Below are 15538 nucleotides of genomic sequence, written 5' to 3' on the forward strand. Positions count from 1 at the left end.
TTTTCGATTTTTCAGCATGAGAGTCAGGACTATACAAATCATTGAAATTTTGATCCAAGTAAGTCAAAATGTATACATAGAGGTCCTTTATGGCTGGATTAAGTATAAATAAGCCAAAAATGATCAAATTTGACATTTTTCGATAGAAAAAACATTTTTTGAAAATTTTCGATTTTTCAACATCAGAGTCATGACTATACAAATCATTGCAATTTTGATCCAAGTAAGTCAAAATGTGTACAAAGAAGTCCCTTATGACTGGATTAAGTATAAAAAAGCCAAAAATGATCAAATTTGACATTTTTCGATAGAAAAAACATTTTTTGAAAATTTCCGATTTTACAACTAAAATGTCATGACTATACAAATCATTGAAATTTTGATCCAAGTAAGTCAAGTTGTATACATAGAGGTCCTTTATGACTGGACTAAGTAGAAATAAGCCAAAAATGATCAAATTTGACATTTTTCGATAGGAAAAACATTTTTTGAAAATTTTCGGATTTTCAACTAGAATGTCATGACTATACAAATCATTGAAATTTTGATCCAAGTAAGTCAAAATGAATACATAGAGGTCCTTTATGACTGGACTAAGTAGAAATAAGCCAAAAATGATCAAATTTGACATTTTTCGATAGAAAAAACATTGTTTGAAAATTTTCGATTTTTCACTAGAATGTCATGACTATACAAATCATTGAAATTTTGATCCAAGTAAGTCAAAATGTATACAAAGAGATCCTTTATGGCTGGATTAAGTATAAATAAGCCAAAAATGATCAAATTTGACATTTTTCGATAGAAAAAACATTTTTTGAAAATTTTCGATTTTTCAACATGAGAGTCAGGACTTTACAAATCATTGAAATTTTGATAGAAGTAAGTCAAAATGTATACATAGAGGTCCTTTATGACTGGACTAAGTTTAAATAAGCCAAAAATGATCAAATTTGACATTTTTCGATAGAAAAAATTTTTTTTGAAAATTTCCGATTTTACAACTAGAATGTCATGACTATACAAATCATTGAAATTTTGATCCAAGTAAGTCAAAATGTATACATAGAGGTCCTTTATGACTGGACTAAGTATAAATAAGCCAAAAATGATCAAATTTGACATTTTTTCGATAGAAAAAACATTTTTTGAAAATTTCCGATTTTACAACTAGAATGTCATGACTATACAAATCATTGAAAGTTTGATCCAAGTAAGTCAAATTGTATACATGAAGGTCCTTTATGACTGGTCTAAGTATAAATAAGCCAAAAATGATCAAATTTGACATTTTTCGATAGAAAAAACGTTTTTTGAAAATTTTCGATTTTTCAACATGAGAGTCATGACTATACAAATCATTGAAATTTTGATCCAAGTAAGTCAAAATGTATACAAAGAGGTCCTTTATGGCTGGACTAAGTATAAGTAAGAAAAAAATGATCAAATTTGACATTTTTCGATAGAAAAAACATTGTTTGAAAATTTTCGATTTTTCACTAGAATGTCATGACTATACAAATCATTGAAATTTTGATCCAAGTAAGTCAAAATGTATACAAAGAGGTCCTTTATGGCTGGACTAAGTATAAATAAGCCAAAAATGATCAAATTTGACATTTTTCGATAGAAAAAACAATTTTTGAAAATTTCCGATTTTACAACTAGAATGTCATGACTATACAAATCATTGAAATTTTGATCCAAGTAGGTCAAAATGTATACATAGAGGTCCTTTATGACTGGACTAAGTATAAATAAGCCAAAAATGATCAAATTTGACATTTTTCGATAGAAAAAACATTTTTTGAAAATTTCCGATTTTACAACTAGAATGTCATGACTATACAAATCATTGAAATTTTGATCCAAGTAAGTCAAAATGTATACAAAGAGGTCCTTTATGGCTGGAATAAGTACAAATAAGCCAAAAATGATCAAATTTGACATTTTTCGATAGAAAAAACATTTTTTGAAAATTTTCGATTTTTCAACATGAGAGTCATGACTATACAAATCATTGAAATTTTGATCCAAGTAAGTCAAAATGTATACATAGAGGTCCTTTATGACTGGACTAAGTAGAAATAAGCCAAAAATGATCAAATTTGACATTTTTCGATAGAAAAAACATTGTTTGAAAATTTTCGATTTTTCACTAGAATGGCATGACTATACAAATCATTGAAATTTTGATCCAAGTAAGTCAAAATGTATACAAAGAGGTCCTTTATGGCTGGATTAAGTATAAATAAGCCAAAAATGATCAAATTTGACATTTTTCGATAGAAAAAACATTTTTTGAAAATTTTCGATTTTTCAACATGAGAGTCATGACTATACAAATCATTGAAATTTTGATCCAAGTAAGTCAAAATGTATACATAGAGGTCCTTTATGACTGGACTAAGTATAAGTAAGCCAAAAATGATCAAATTTCACATTTTTCGATAGAAAAAAGATTTTTTGAAAATTTTCGATTTTTCAACATGAGAGTCAGGACTATACAAATCATTGAAATTTTGATCCAAGTAAGTCAAAATGTATACATAGAGGTCCTTTATGACTGGACTAAGTAGAAATAAGCCAAAAATGATCAAATTTGACATTTTTCGATAGAAAAAACATTTTTTGAAAATTTTTGATTTTACAACATGAGAGTCATGACTATACAAATCATTGAAATTTCGATCCAAGTAAGTCAAAACGTAAACATAGAGTTCCTTTATGACTGGACTTAGTATAAATAAGCCAAAAATGATCAAATTTGACATTTTTCGATAGAAAAAACATTTTTGTAAAATTTTCGATTTTTCAACATGAGAGTCATGACTATACAAATCATTGAAATTTTGATCCAAGTAAGTCAAAATGTATACAAAGAGGTCCTTTATGACTGGACTAAGTAGAAATAAGCCAAAAATGATCAAATTTGACATTTTTCGATAGAAAAAACATTTTTTGAAAATTTTTGATTTTACAACATGAGAGTCATGACTATACAAATCATTGAAATTTTGATCCAAGTAAGTCAATACGTAAACATAGAGTTCCTTTATGACTGGACTTAGTATAAATAAGCCAAAAATGATCAAATTTGACATTTTTCGATACAAAAAACATTTTTGTAAAATTTTCGATTTTTCAACATGAGAGTCATGACTATACAAATCATTGAAATTTTGATCCAAGTAAGTCAAAATGTATACAAAGAGGTCCTTTATGACTGGACTAAGTATTAATAAGCCAAAAATTGTCAAATTTGACATTTTTCGATAGAAAAAACATTTTTTGAAAATTTTCGATTTTTCAACATGAGAGTCATGACTATACAAATCATTGAAATTTTGATCCAAGTAAGTCAAAATGTATACATAGAGGTCCTTTATGACTGGACTAAGTAGAAATAAGCCAAAAATGATCAAATTTGCCATTTTACGATAGAATAAACCTTTTTTGAACATTTTCGATTTTACAACTAAAATGTCATGACTATACAAATCATTGAAATTTTGATCCAAGTAAGTCAAAATGTATTCATAGAGGTCCTTTATGACTGGACTAAGTAGAAATAAGCCAAAAATGATCAAATTTGACATTTTTCGATAGAAAAAACATTTTTTGAAAATTTTTGATTTTACAACATGAGAGTCATGACTATACAAATCATTGAAATTTTGATCCAAGTAAGTCAATACGTAAACATAGAGTTCCTTTATGACTGGACTTAGTATAAATAAGCCAAAAATGATCAAATTTGACATTTTTCGATAGAAAAAACATTTTATGAAAATTTCCGATTTTACAACTAAAATGTCATGACTATACAAATCATTGAAATTTTGATCCAAGTAAGTCAAAATGTATACATAGAGGTCCTTTATGACTGGACTAAGTATTAATAAGCCAAAAATTGTCAAATTTGACATTTTTCGATAGAAAAAACATTTTTTGAAAATTTTCGATTTTTCAACATGAGAGTCATGACTATACAAATCATTGAAATTTTGATCCAAGTAAGTCAAAATGTATACATAGAGGTCCTTTATGACTGGACTAAGTATAAATAAGCCAAATATGATCAAATTTGACATTTTTCGATAGAAAAAACATTTTTTGAGATTTTCCGATTTTACAACTAAAATGTCATGACTATACAAATCATTGAAATTTTGATCCAAGTAAGTCAAAATGTATACATAGAGGATCTTTATGACTGGACTAAGTATAAATAAGCCAAAAATGATCAAATTTGACATTTTTCGATAGAAAAAACATTTTTTGAAAATTTTCGATTTTTCAACATTAGAGTCATGACTATACAAATCATTGAAATTTTGATCCAAGTAAGTCAAAATGTATACATAGAGGTCCTTTATGACTGGACTAAGTATAAATAAGCCAAAAAAGATCAAATTTGACATTTTTCGATAGAAAAAATATTTTTTGAAAATTTTCGATTTTTCAACATGAGAGTCATGACTATACAAATCATTGAAATTTTGATCCAAGTAAGTCAAAACGTAAACATAGAGTTCCTTTATGACTGGACTTAGTATAAATAAGCCAAAAATGATCAAATTTGACATTTTTCGATACAAAAAACATTTTTGTAAAATTTTCGATTTTTCAACATGAGAGTCATGACTATACAAATCATTGAAATTTTGATCCAAGTAAGTCAAAATGTATACAAAGAGGTCCTTTATGACTAGACTAAGTAGAAATAAGCCAAAAATGATCAAATTTGACATTTTTCGATAGAAAAAACATTCTTTGAAAATTTTCGATTTTTCAACATGAGAGTCATGACTATACAATTAATTGAAATTTTGATCCAAGTAAGTCAAAATGTATACATAGAGATCCTTTATGACTGGACTAAGTATAAATAAGCCAAAAATAATCAAATTTGACATTTTTCGATAGAAAAAACATTTTTTGAAAATTTTCGATTTTACAACTAAAATGTCATGACTATATAAATCATTGAAATTTTGATCCAAGTAAGTCAAAATGTATACATAGAGGTCCTTAATGACTGGACTAAGTTTAAATAAGCCAAAAATGATCAAATTTGACATTTTTCGATAGAAAAATTTTTTTTTGAAAATTTCCGATTTTACAACTAGAATGTCATGACTATACAAATCATTGAAATTTTGATCCAAGTAAGTCAAAATGTATACATAGAGGTCCTTTATGACTGGACTAAGTATAAATAAGCCAAAAATGATCAAATTTGACATTTTTCGATAGAAAAAACATTTTTTGAAAATTTCCGATTTTACAACTAAAATGTCATGACTATACAAATCAATGAAATTTTGATCCAAGTAAGTCAAAATGTATACATAGAGGTCCTTTATGACTGGACTAAGTATTAATAAGCCAAAAATTATCAAATTTGACATTTTTCGATAGAAAAAACATTTTTTGAAAATTTTCGATTTTTCAACATGAGAGTCATGACTATACAAATCATTGAAATTTTGATCCAAGTAAGTCAAAATGTATACATAGAGGTCCTTTATGACTGGACTAAGTAGAAATAAGCCAAAAATGATCAAATTTGACATTTTTCGATAGAAAAAACATTCTTCGAAAATTTTCGATTTTTCAACATGAGAGTCATGACTATACAAATCATTGAAATTTTGATCCAAGTAAGTCAAAATGTATACATAGAGGTCCTTTATGACTGGACTAAGTATAAATAAGCCAAAAATGATCAAATTTGACATTTTTCGATAGAAAAAACATTCTTTGAAAATTTTCGATTTTTCAACATTAGAGTCATGACTATACAAATCATTGAAATTTTGATCCAAGTAAGGCAAAATGTATACATAGAGGTCCTTTATGACTGGACTAAGTATAAATAAGCCAAAAAAGATCAAATTTGACATTTTTCGATAGAAAAAATATTTTTTGAAAATTTTCGATTTTTCAACATGAGAGTCATGACTATACAAATCATTGAAATTTTGATCCAAGTAAGTCAAAACGTAAACATAGAGTTCCTTTATGACTGGACTTAGTATAAATAAGCCAAAAATGATCAAATTTGACATTTTTCGATACAAAAAACATTTTTGTAAAATTTTCGATTTTTCAACATGAGAGTCATGACTATACAAATCATTGAAATTTTGATCCAAGTAAGTCAAAATGTATACAAAGAGGTCCTTTATGACTGGACTAAGTAGAAATAAGCCAAAAATGATCAAATTTGACATTTTTCGATAGAAAAAACATTCTTTGAAAATTTTCGATTTTTCAACATGAGAGTCATGACTATACAAATCATTGAAATTTTGATCCAAGTAAGTCAAAATGTATACATAGAGGTCCTTTATGACTGGACTAAGTATAAATAAGCCAAAAATAATTAAATTTGACATTTTTCGATAGAAAAAACATTTTTTGAAAATTTTCGATTTTACAACTAAAATGTCATGACTATATAAATCATTGAAATTTTGATCCAAGTAAGTCAAAATGTATACATAGAGGTCCTTAATGACTGGACTAAGTTGAAATAAGCCAAAAATGATCAAATTTGACATTTTTCGATAGAAAAAACATTTTTTGAAAATTTCCGATTTTACAACTAGAATGTCATGACTATACAAATCATTGAAATATTGATCCAAGTAAGTCAAAATGTATACATAGAGGTCCTTTATGACCGGACTAAGTATAAATAAGCCAAAAATGATCAAATTTGACATTTTTCGATAGAAAAAACATTTTTTGAAAATTTTCGATTTTTCAACATTAGAGTCATGACTATACAAATCATTGAAATTTTGATCCAAGTAAGTCAAAATGTATACATAGAGGTCCTTTATGACTGGACTAAGTATAAATAAGCCAAAAAAGATCAAATTTGACATTTTTCGATAGAAAAAATATTTTTTGAAAATTTTCGATTTTTCAACATGAGAGTCATGACTATACAAATCATTGAAATTTTGATCCAAGTAAGTCAAAATGTATACATAGAGGTCCTTTATGACTGGACTAAGTATAAATAAGCCAAAAAAGATCAAATTTGACATTTTTCGATAGAAAAAATATTTTTTGAAAATTTTCGATTTTTCAACATGAGAGTCATGACTATACAAATCATTGAAATTTTGATCCAAGTAAGTCAAAACGTAAACATAGAGTTCCTTTATGACTGGACTTAGTATAAATAAGCCAAAAATGATCAAATTTGACATTTTTCGATACAAAAAACATTTTTGTAAAATTTTCGATTTTTCAACATGAGAGTCATGACTATACAAATCATTGAAATTTTGATCCAAGTAAGTCAAAATGTATACATAGAGGTCCTTTATGACTGGACTAAGTAGAAATAAGCCAAAAATGATCAAATTTGACATTTTACGATAGAATAAACCTTTTTTGAAAATTTTCGATTTTACAACTAAAATGTCATGACTATACAAATCATTGAAATTTTGATCCAAGTAAGTCAAAATGTATACATAGAGGTCCTTTATGACTGGACTAAGTAGAAATAAGCCAAAAATGATCAAATTTGACATTTTTCGATAGAAAAAACATTTTTTGAAAATTTCCGATTTTACAACTAGAATGTCATGACTATACAAATCATTGAAATATTGATCCAAGTAAGTCAAAATGTATACATAGAGGTCCTTTATGACCGGACTAAGTATAAATAAGCCAAAAATGATCAAATTTGACATTTTTCGTTAGAAAAAACATTTTTTGAAAATTTTCGATTTTTCAACATCAGATTCATGACTATACAAATCATTGAAATTTTGATCCAAGTAAGTCAAAATGTATACAAAGAAGTCTTTTATGAGTGGATTAAGTATAAATAAGCCAAAAATGATCAAATTTGACATTTTTCGACAGCAAAAACATTTTTTGAAAATTTCCGATTTTACAAATAAAATGTCATGACTATACAAATCATTGAAATTTTGATCCAAGTAAGTCAAAACGTAAACATAGAGTTCCTTTATGACTGGACTTAGTATAAATAAGCTAAAAATGATCAAATTTGAAATTTTTTGATAGAAAAAACATTTTTTGAAAATTTCCGATTTTTCAACATGAGAGTCATGACTATACAAATCATTGAAATTTTGATCCAAATAAGTCAAAATGTATACATAGAGGTCCTTTATGACTTTACTAAGTATAAATAAGCCAAAAATGATCAAATTTGACATTTTTCGATAGAAAAAACATTGTTTGAAAATTTTCGATTTTTCACTAGAATGTCATGACTATACAAATCATTGAAATTTTGATCCAAGTAAGTCAAAATGTATACAAAGAGGTCCTTTATGGCTGGATTAAGTATAAATAAGCCAAAAATGATCAAATTTGACATTTTTCGATATAAAAAACATTTTTTGAAAATTTTCGATTTTTCAACATGAGGGTCATGACTATACAAATCATTGAAATTTTGATCCAAGTAAGTCAAAATGTATACATAGAGGTCCTTTATGACTGGACTAAGTATAAATAAGCCAAAAATGATCAAATTTCACATTTTTCGATAGAAAAAACATTTTTTGAAAATTTTCGATTTTTCAGCATGAGAGTCAGGACTATACAAATCATTGAAATTTTGATCCAAGTAAGTCAAAATGAATACATAGAGGTCCTTTATGACTGGACTAAGTAGAAATAAGCCAAAAATGATCAAATTTGACATTTTTCGATAGAAAAAACATTCTTTGAAAATTTTCGATTTTTCACTAGAATGTCATGACTATACAAATCATTGAAATTTTGATCCAAGTAAGTCAAAATGTATACAAAGAGATCCTTTATGGCTGGATTAAGTATAAATAAGCCAAAAATGATCAAATTTGACATTTTTCGATAGAAAAAACATTTTTTGAAAATTTTCGATTTTTCAACATGAGAGTCAGGACTTTTCAACTCATTGAAATTTTGATAGAAGTAAGTCAAAATGTATACATAGAGGTCCTTTATGACTGGACTAAGTTTAAATAAGCCAAAAATGATCAAATTTGACATTTTTCGATAGAAAAAATTTTTTTTGAAAATTTCCGATTTTACAACTAGAATGTCATGACTATACAAATCATTGAAATTTTGATCCAAGTAAGTCAAAATGTATACATAGAGGTCCTTTATGACTGGACTAAGTATAAATAAGCCAAAAATGATCAAATTTGACATTTTTTCGATAGAAAAAACATTTTTTGAAAATTTCCGATTTTACAACTAGAATGTCATGACTATACAAATCATTGAAATTTTGATCCAAGTAAGTCAAATTGTATACATGAAGGTCCTTTATGACTGGTCTAAGTATAAATAAGCCAAAAATGATCAAATTTGACATTTTTCGATAGAAAAAACATTTTTTGAAAATTTTCGATTTTTCAACATGAGAGTCATGACTATACAAATCATTGAAATTTTGATCCAAGTAAGTCAAAATGTATACAAAGAGGTCCTTTATGGCTGGACTAAGTATAAGTAAGAAAAAAATGATCAAATTTGACATTTTTCGATAGAAAAAACATTGTTTGAAAATTTTCGATTTTTCACTAGAATGTCATGACTATACAAATCATTGAAATTTTGATCCAAGTAAGTCAAAATGTATACAAAGAGGTCCTTTATGGCTGGAATAAGTACAAATAAGCCAAAAATGATCAAATTTGACATTTTTCGATAGAAAAAACATTTTTTGAAAATTTTCGATTTTTCAACATGAGAGTCATGACTATACAAATCATTGAAATTTTGATCCAAGTAAGTCAAAATGTATACATAGAGGTCCTTTATGACTGGACTAAGTAGAAATAAGCCAAAAATGATCAAATTTGACATTTTTCGATAGAAAAAACATTGTTTGAAAATTTTCGATTTTTCACTAGAATGGCATGACTATACAAATCATTGAAATTTTGATCCAAGTAAGTCAAAATGTATACAAAGAGGTCCTTTATGGCTGGATTAAGTATAAATAAGCCAAAAATGATCAAATTTGACATTTTTCGATAGAAAAAACATTTTTTGAAAATTTTCGATTTTTCAACATGAGAGTCATGACTATACAAATCATTGAAATTTTGATCCAAGTAAGTCAAAATGTATACATAGAGGTCCTTTATGACTGGACTAAGTATAAGTAAGCCAAAAATGATCAAATTTCACATTTTTCGATAGAAAAAAGATTTTTTGAAAATTTTCGATTTTTCAACATGAGAGTCAGGACTATACAAATCATTGAAATTTTGATCCAAGTAAGTCAAAATGTATACATAGAGGTCCTTTATGACTGGACTAAGTAGAAATAAGCCAAAAATGATCAAATTTGACATTTTTCGATAGAAAAAACATTTTTTGAAAATTTTTGATTTTACAACATGAGAGTCATGACTATACAAATCATTGAAATTTTGATCCAAGTAAGTCAAAACGTAAACATAGAGTTCCTTTATGACTGGACTTAGTATAAATAAGCCAAAAATGATCAAATTTGACATTTTACGATAGAATAAACCTTTTTTGAAAATTTTCGATTTTACAACTAAAATGTCATGACTATACAAATCATTGAAATTTTGATCCAAGTAAGTCAAAATGTATACATAGAGGTCCTTTATGACTGGACTAAGTAGAAATAAGCCAAAAATGATCAAATTTGACATTTTTCGATAGAAAAAACATTTTTTGAAAATTTCCGATTTTACAACTAGAATGTCATGACTATACAAATCATTGAAATATTGATCCAAGTAAGTCAAAATGTATACATAGAGGTCCTTTATGACCGGACTAAGTATAAATAAGCCAAAAATGATCAAATTTGACATTTTTCGTTAGAAAAAACATTTTTTGAAAATTTTCGATTTTTCAACATCAGATTCATGACTATACAAATCATTGAAATTTTGATCCAAGTAAGTCAAAATGTATACAAAGAAGTCTTTTATGAGTGGATTAAGTATAAATAAGCCAAAAATGATCAAATTTGACATTTTTCGACAGCAAAAACATTTTTTGAAAATTTCCGATTTTACAAATAAAATGTCATGACTATACAAATCATTGAAATTTTGATCCAAGTAAGTCAAAACGTAAACATAGAGTTCCTTTATGACTGGACTTAGTATAAATAAGCTAAAAATGATCAAATTTGAAATTTTTTGATAGAAAAAACATTTTTTGAAAATTTCCGATTTTTCAACATGAGAGTCATGACTATACAAATCATTGAAATTTTGATCCAAATAAGTCAAAATGTATACATAGAGGTCCTTTATGACTTTACTAAGTATAAATAAGCCAAAAATGATCAAATTTGACATTTTTCGATAGAAAAAACATTGTTTGAAAATTTTCGATTTTTCACTAGAATGTCATGACTATACAAATCATTGAAATTTTGATCCAAGTAAGTCAAAATGTATACAAAGAGGTCCTTTATGGCTGGATTAAGTATAAATAAGCCAAAAATGATACAATTTGACATTTTTCGATATAAAAAACATTTTTTGAAAATTTTCGATTTTTCAACATGAGGGTCATGACTATACAAATCATTGAAATTTTGATCCAAGTAAGTCAAAATGTATACAAAGAGGTCCTTTATGACTGGACTAAGTATAAATAAGCCAAAAATGATCAAATTTCACATTTTTCGATAGAAAAAACATTTTTTGAAAATTTTCGATTTTTCAGCATGAGAGTCAGGACTATACAAATCATTGAAATTTTGATCCAAGTAAGTCAAAATGAATACATAGAGGTCCTTTATGACTGGACTAAGTAGAAATAAGCCAAAAATGATCAAATTTGACATTTTTCGATAGAAAAAACATTCTTTGAAAATTTTCGATTTTTCACTAGAATGTCATGACTATACAAATCATTGAAATTTTGATCCAAGTAAGTCAAAATGTATACAAAGAGATCCTTTATGGCTGGATTAAGTATAAATAAGCCAAAAATGATCAAATTTGACATTTTTCGATAGAAAAAACATTTTTTGAAAATTTTCGATTTTTCAACATGAGAGTCAGGACTTTTCAACTCATTGAAATTTTGATAGAAGTAAGTCAAAATGTATACATAGAGGTCCTTTATGACTGGACTAAGTTTAAATAAGCCAAAAATGATCAAATTTGACATTTTTCGATAGAAAAAATTTTTTTTGAAAATTTCCGATTTTACAACTAGAATGTCATGACTATACAAATCATTGAAATTTTGATCCAAGTAAGTCAAAATGTATACATAGAGGTCCTTTATGACTGGACTAAGTATAAATAAGCCAAAAATGATCAAATTTGACATTTTTTCGATAGAAAAAACATTTTTTGAAAATTTCCGATTTTACAACTAGAATGTCATGACTATACAAATCATTGAAATTTTGATCCAAGTAAGTCAAATTGTATACATGAAGGTCCTTTATGACTGGTCTAAGTATAAATAAGCCAAAAATGATCAAATTTGACATTTTTCGATAGAAAAAACATTTTTTGAAAATTTTCGATTTTTCAACATGAGAGTCATGACTATACAAATCATTGAAATTTTGATCCAAGTAAGTCAAAATGTATACAAAGAGGTCCTTTATGGCTGGACTAAGTATAAGTAAGAAAAAAATGATCAAATTTGACATTTTTCGATAGAAAAAACATTGTTTGAAAATTTTCGATTTTTCACTAGAATGTCATGACTATACAAATCATTGAAATTTTGATCCAAGTAAGTCAAAATGTATACAAAGAGGTCCTTTATGGCTGGAATAAGTACAAATAAGCCAAAAATGATCAAATTTGACATTTTTCGATAGAAAAAACATTTTTTGAAAATTTTCGATTTTTCAACATGAGAGTCATGACTATACAAATCATTGAAATTTTGATCCAAGTAAGTCAAAATGTATACATAGAGGTCCTTTATGACTGGACTAAGTAGAAATAAGCCAAAAATGATCAAATTTGACATTTTTCGATAGAAAAAACATTGTTTGAAAATTTTCGATTTTTCACTAGAATGGCATGACTATACAAATCATTGAAATTTTGATCCAAGTAAGTCAAAATGTATACAAAGAGGTCCTTTATGGCTGGATTAAGTATAAATAAGCCAAAAATGATCAAATTTGACATTTTTCGATAGAAAAAACATTTTTTGAAAATTTTCGATTTTTCAACATGAGAGTCATGACTATACAAATCATTGAAATTTTGATCCAAGTAAGTCAAAATGTATACATAGAGGTCCTTTATGACTGGACTAAGTATAAGTAAGCCAAAAATGATCAAATTTCACATTTTTCGATAGAAAAAAGATTTTTTGAAAATTTTCGATTTTTCAACATGAGAGTCAGGACTATACAAATCATTGAAATTTTGATCCAAGTAAGTCAAAATGTATACATAGAGGTCCTTTATGACTGGACTAAGTAGAAATAAGCCAAAAATGATCAAATTTGACATTTTTCGATAGAAAAAACATTTTTTGAAAATTTTTGATTTTACAACATGAGAGTCATGACTATACAAATCATTGAAATTTTGATCCAAGTAAGTCAAAACGTAAACATAGAGTTCCTTTATGACTGGACTTAGTATAAATAAGCCAAAAATGATCAAATTTGACATTTTTCGATACAAAAAACATTTTTGTAAAATTTTCGATTTTTCAACATGAGAGTCATGACTATACAAATCATTGAAATTTTGATCCAAGTAAGTCAAAATGTATACAAAGAGGTCCTTTATGACTGGACTAAGTAGAAATAAGCCAAAAATGATCAAATTTGACATTTTTCGATAGAAAAAACATTCTTTGAAAATTTTCGATTTTTCAACATGAGAGTCATGACTATACAAATCATTGAAATTTTGATCCAAGTAAGTCAAAATGTATACATAGAGGTCCTTTATGACTGGACTAAGTATAAATAAGCCAAAAATAATTAAATTTGACATTTTTCGATAGAAAAAACATTTTTTGAAAATTTTCGATTTTACAACTAAAATGTCATGACTATATAAATCATTGAAATTTTGATCCAAGTAAGTCAAAATGTATACATAGAGGTCCTTAATGACTGGACTAAGTTGAAATAAGCCAAAAATGATCAAATTTGACATTTTTCGATACAAAAAACATTTTTGTAAAATTTTCGATTTTTCAACATGAGAGTCATGACTATACAAATCATTGAAATTTTGATCCAAGTAAGTCAAAATGTATACATAGAGGTCCTTTATGACTGGACTAAGTAGAAATAAGCCAAAAATGATCAAATTTGACATTTTACGATAGAATAAACCTTTTTTGAAAATTTTCGATTTTACAACTAAAATGTCATGACTATACAAATCATTGAAATTTTGATTCAAGTAAGTCAAAATGTATACATAGAGGTCCTTTATGACTGGACTAAGTAGAAATAAGCCAAAAATGATCAAATTTGACATTTTTCGATAGAAAAAACATTTTTTGAAAATTTCCGATTTTACAACTAGAATGTCATGACTATACAAATCATTGAAATATTGATCCAAGTAAGTCAAAATGTATACATAGAGGTCCTTTATGACCGGACTAAGTATAAATAAGCCAAAAATGATCAAATTTGACATTTTTCGTTAGAAAAAACATTTTTTGAAAATTTTCGATTTTTCAACATCAGATTCATGACTATACAAATCATTGAAATTTTGATCCAAGTAAGTCAAAATGTATACAAAGAAGTCTTTTATGAGTGGATTAAGTATAAATAAGCCAAAAATGATCAAATTTGACATTTTTCGACAGCAAAAACATTTTTTGAAAATTTCCGATTTTACAAATAAAATGTCATGACTATACAAATCATTGAAATTTTGATCCAAGTAAGTCAAAACGTAAACATAGAGTTCCTTTATGACTGGACTTAGTATAAATAAGCTAAAAATGATCAAATTTGACATTTTTTGATAGAAAAAACATTTTTTGAAAATTTCCGATTTTTCAACATGAGAGTCATGACTATACAAATCATTGAAATTTTGATCCAAATAAGTCAAAATGTATACATAGAGGTCCTTTATGACTTTACTAAGTATAAATAAGCCAAAAATGATCAAATTTGACATTTTTCGATAGAAAAAACATTGTTTGAAAATTTTCGATTTTTCACTAGAATGTCATGACTATACAAATCATTGAAATTTTGATCCAAGTAAGTCAAAATGTATACAAAGAGGTCCTTTATGGCTGGATTAAGTATAAATAAGCCAAAAATGATACAATTTGACATTTTTCGATATAAAAAACATTTTTTGAAAATTTTCGATTTTTCAACATGAGGGTCATGACTATACAAATCATTGAAATTTTGATCCAAGTAAGTCAAAAGGTATACATAGAGGTCCTTTATGACTGGACTAAGTATAAATAAGCCAAAAATGATCAAATTTCACATTTTTCGATAGAAAAAACATTTTTTGAAAATTTTCGATTTTTCAGCATGAGAGTCAGGACTATACAA

The sequence above is a fragment of the Chrysoperla carnea genome, chromosome 1, assembly GCF_905475395.1.
Source record: "Chrysoperla carnea chromosome 1, inChrCarn1.1, whole genome shotgun sequence".
Lineage (NCBI taxonomy): Eukaryota > Metazoa > Arthropoda > Insecta > Neuroptera > Chrysopidae > Chrysoperla > Chrysoperla carnea.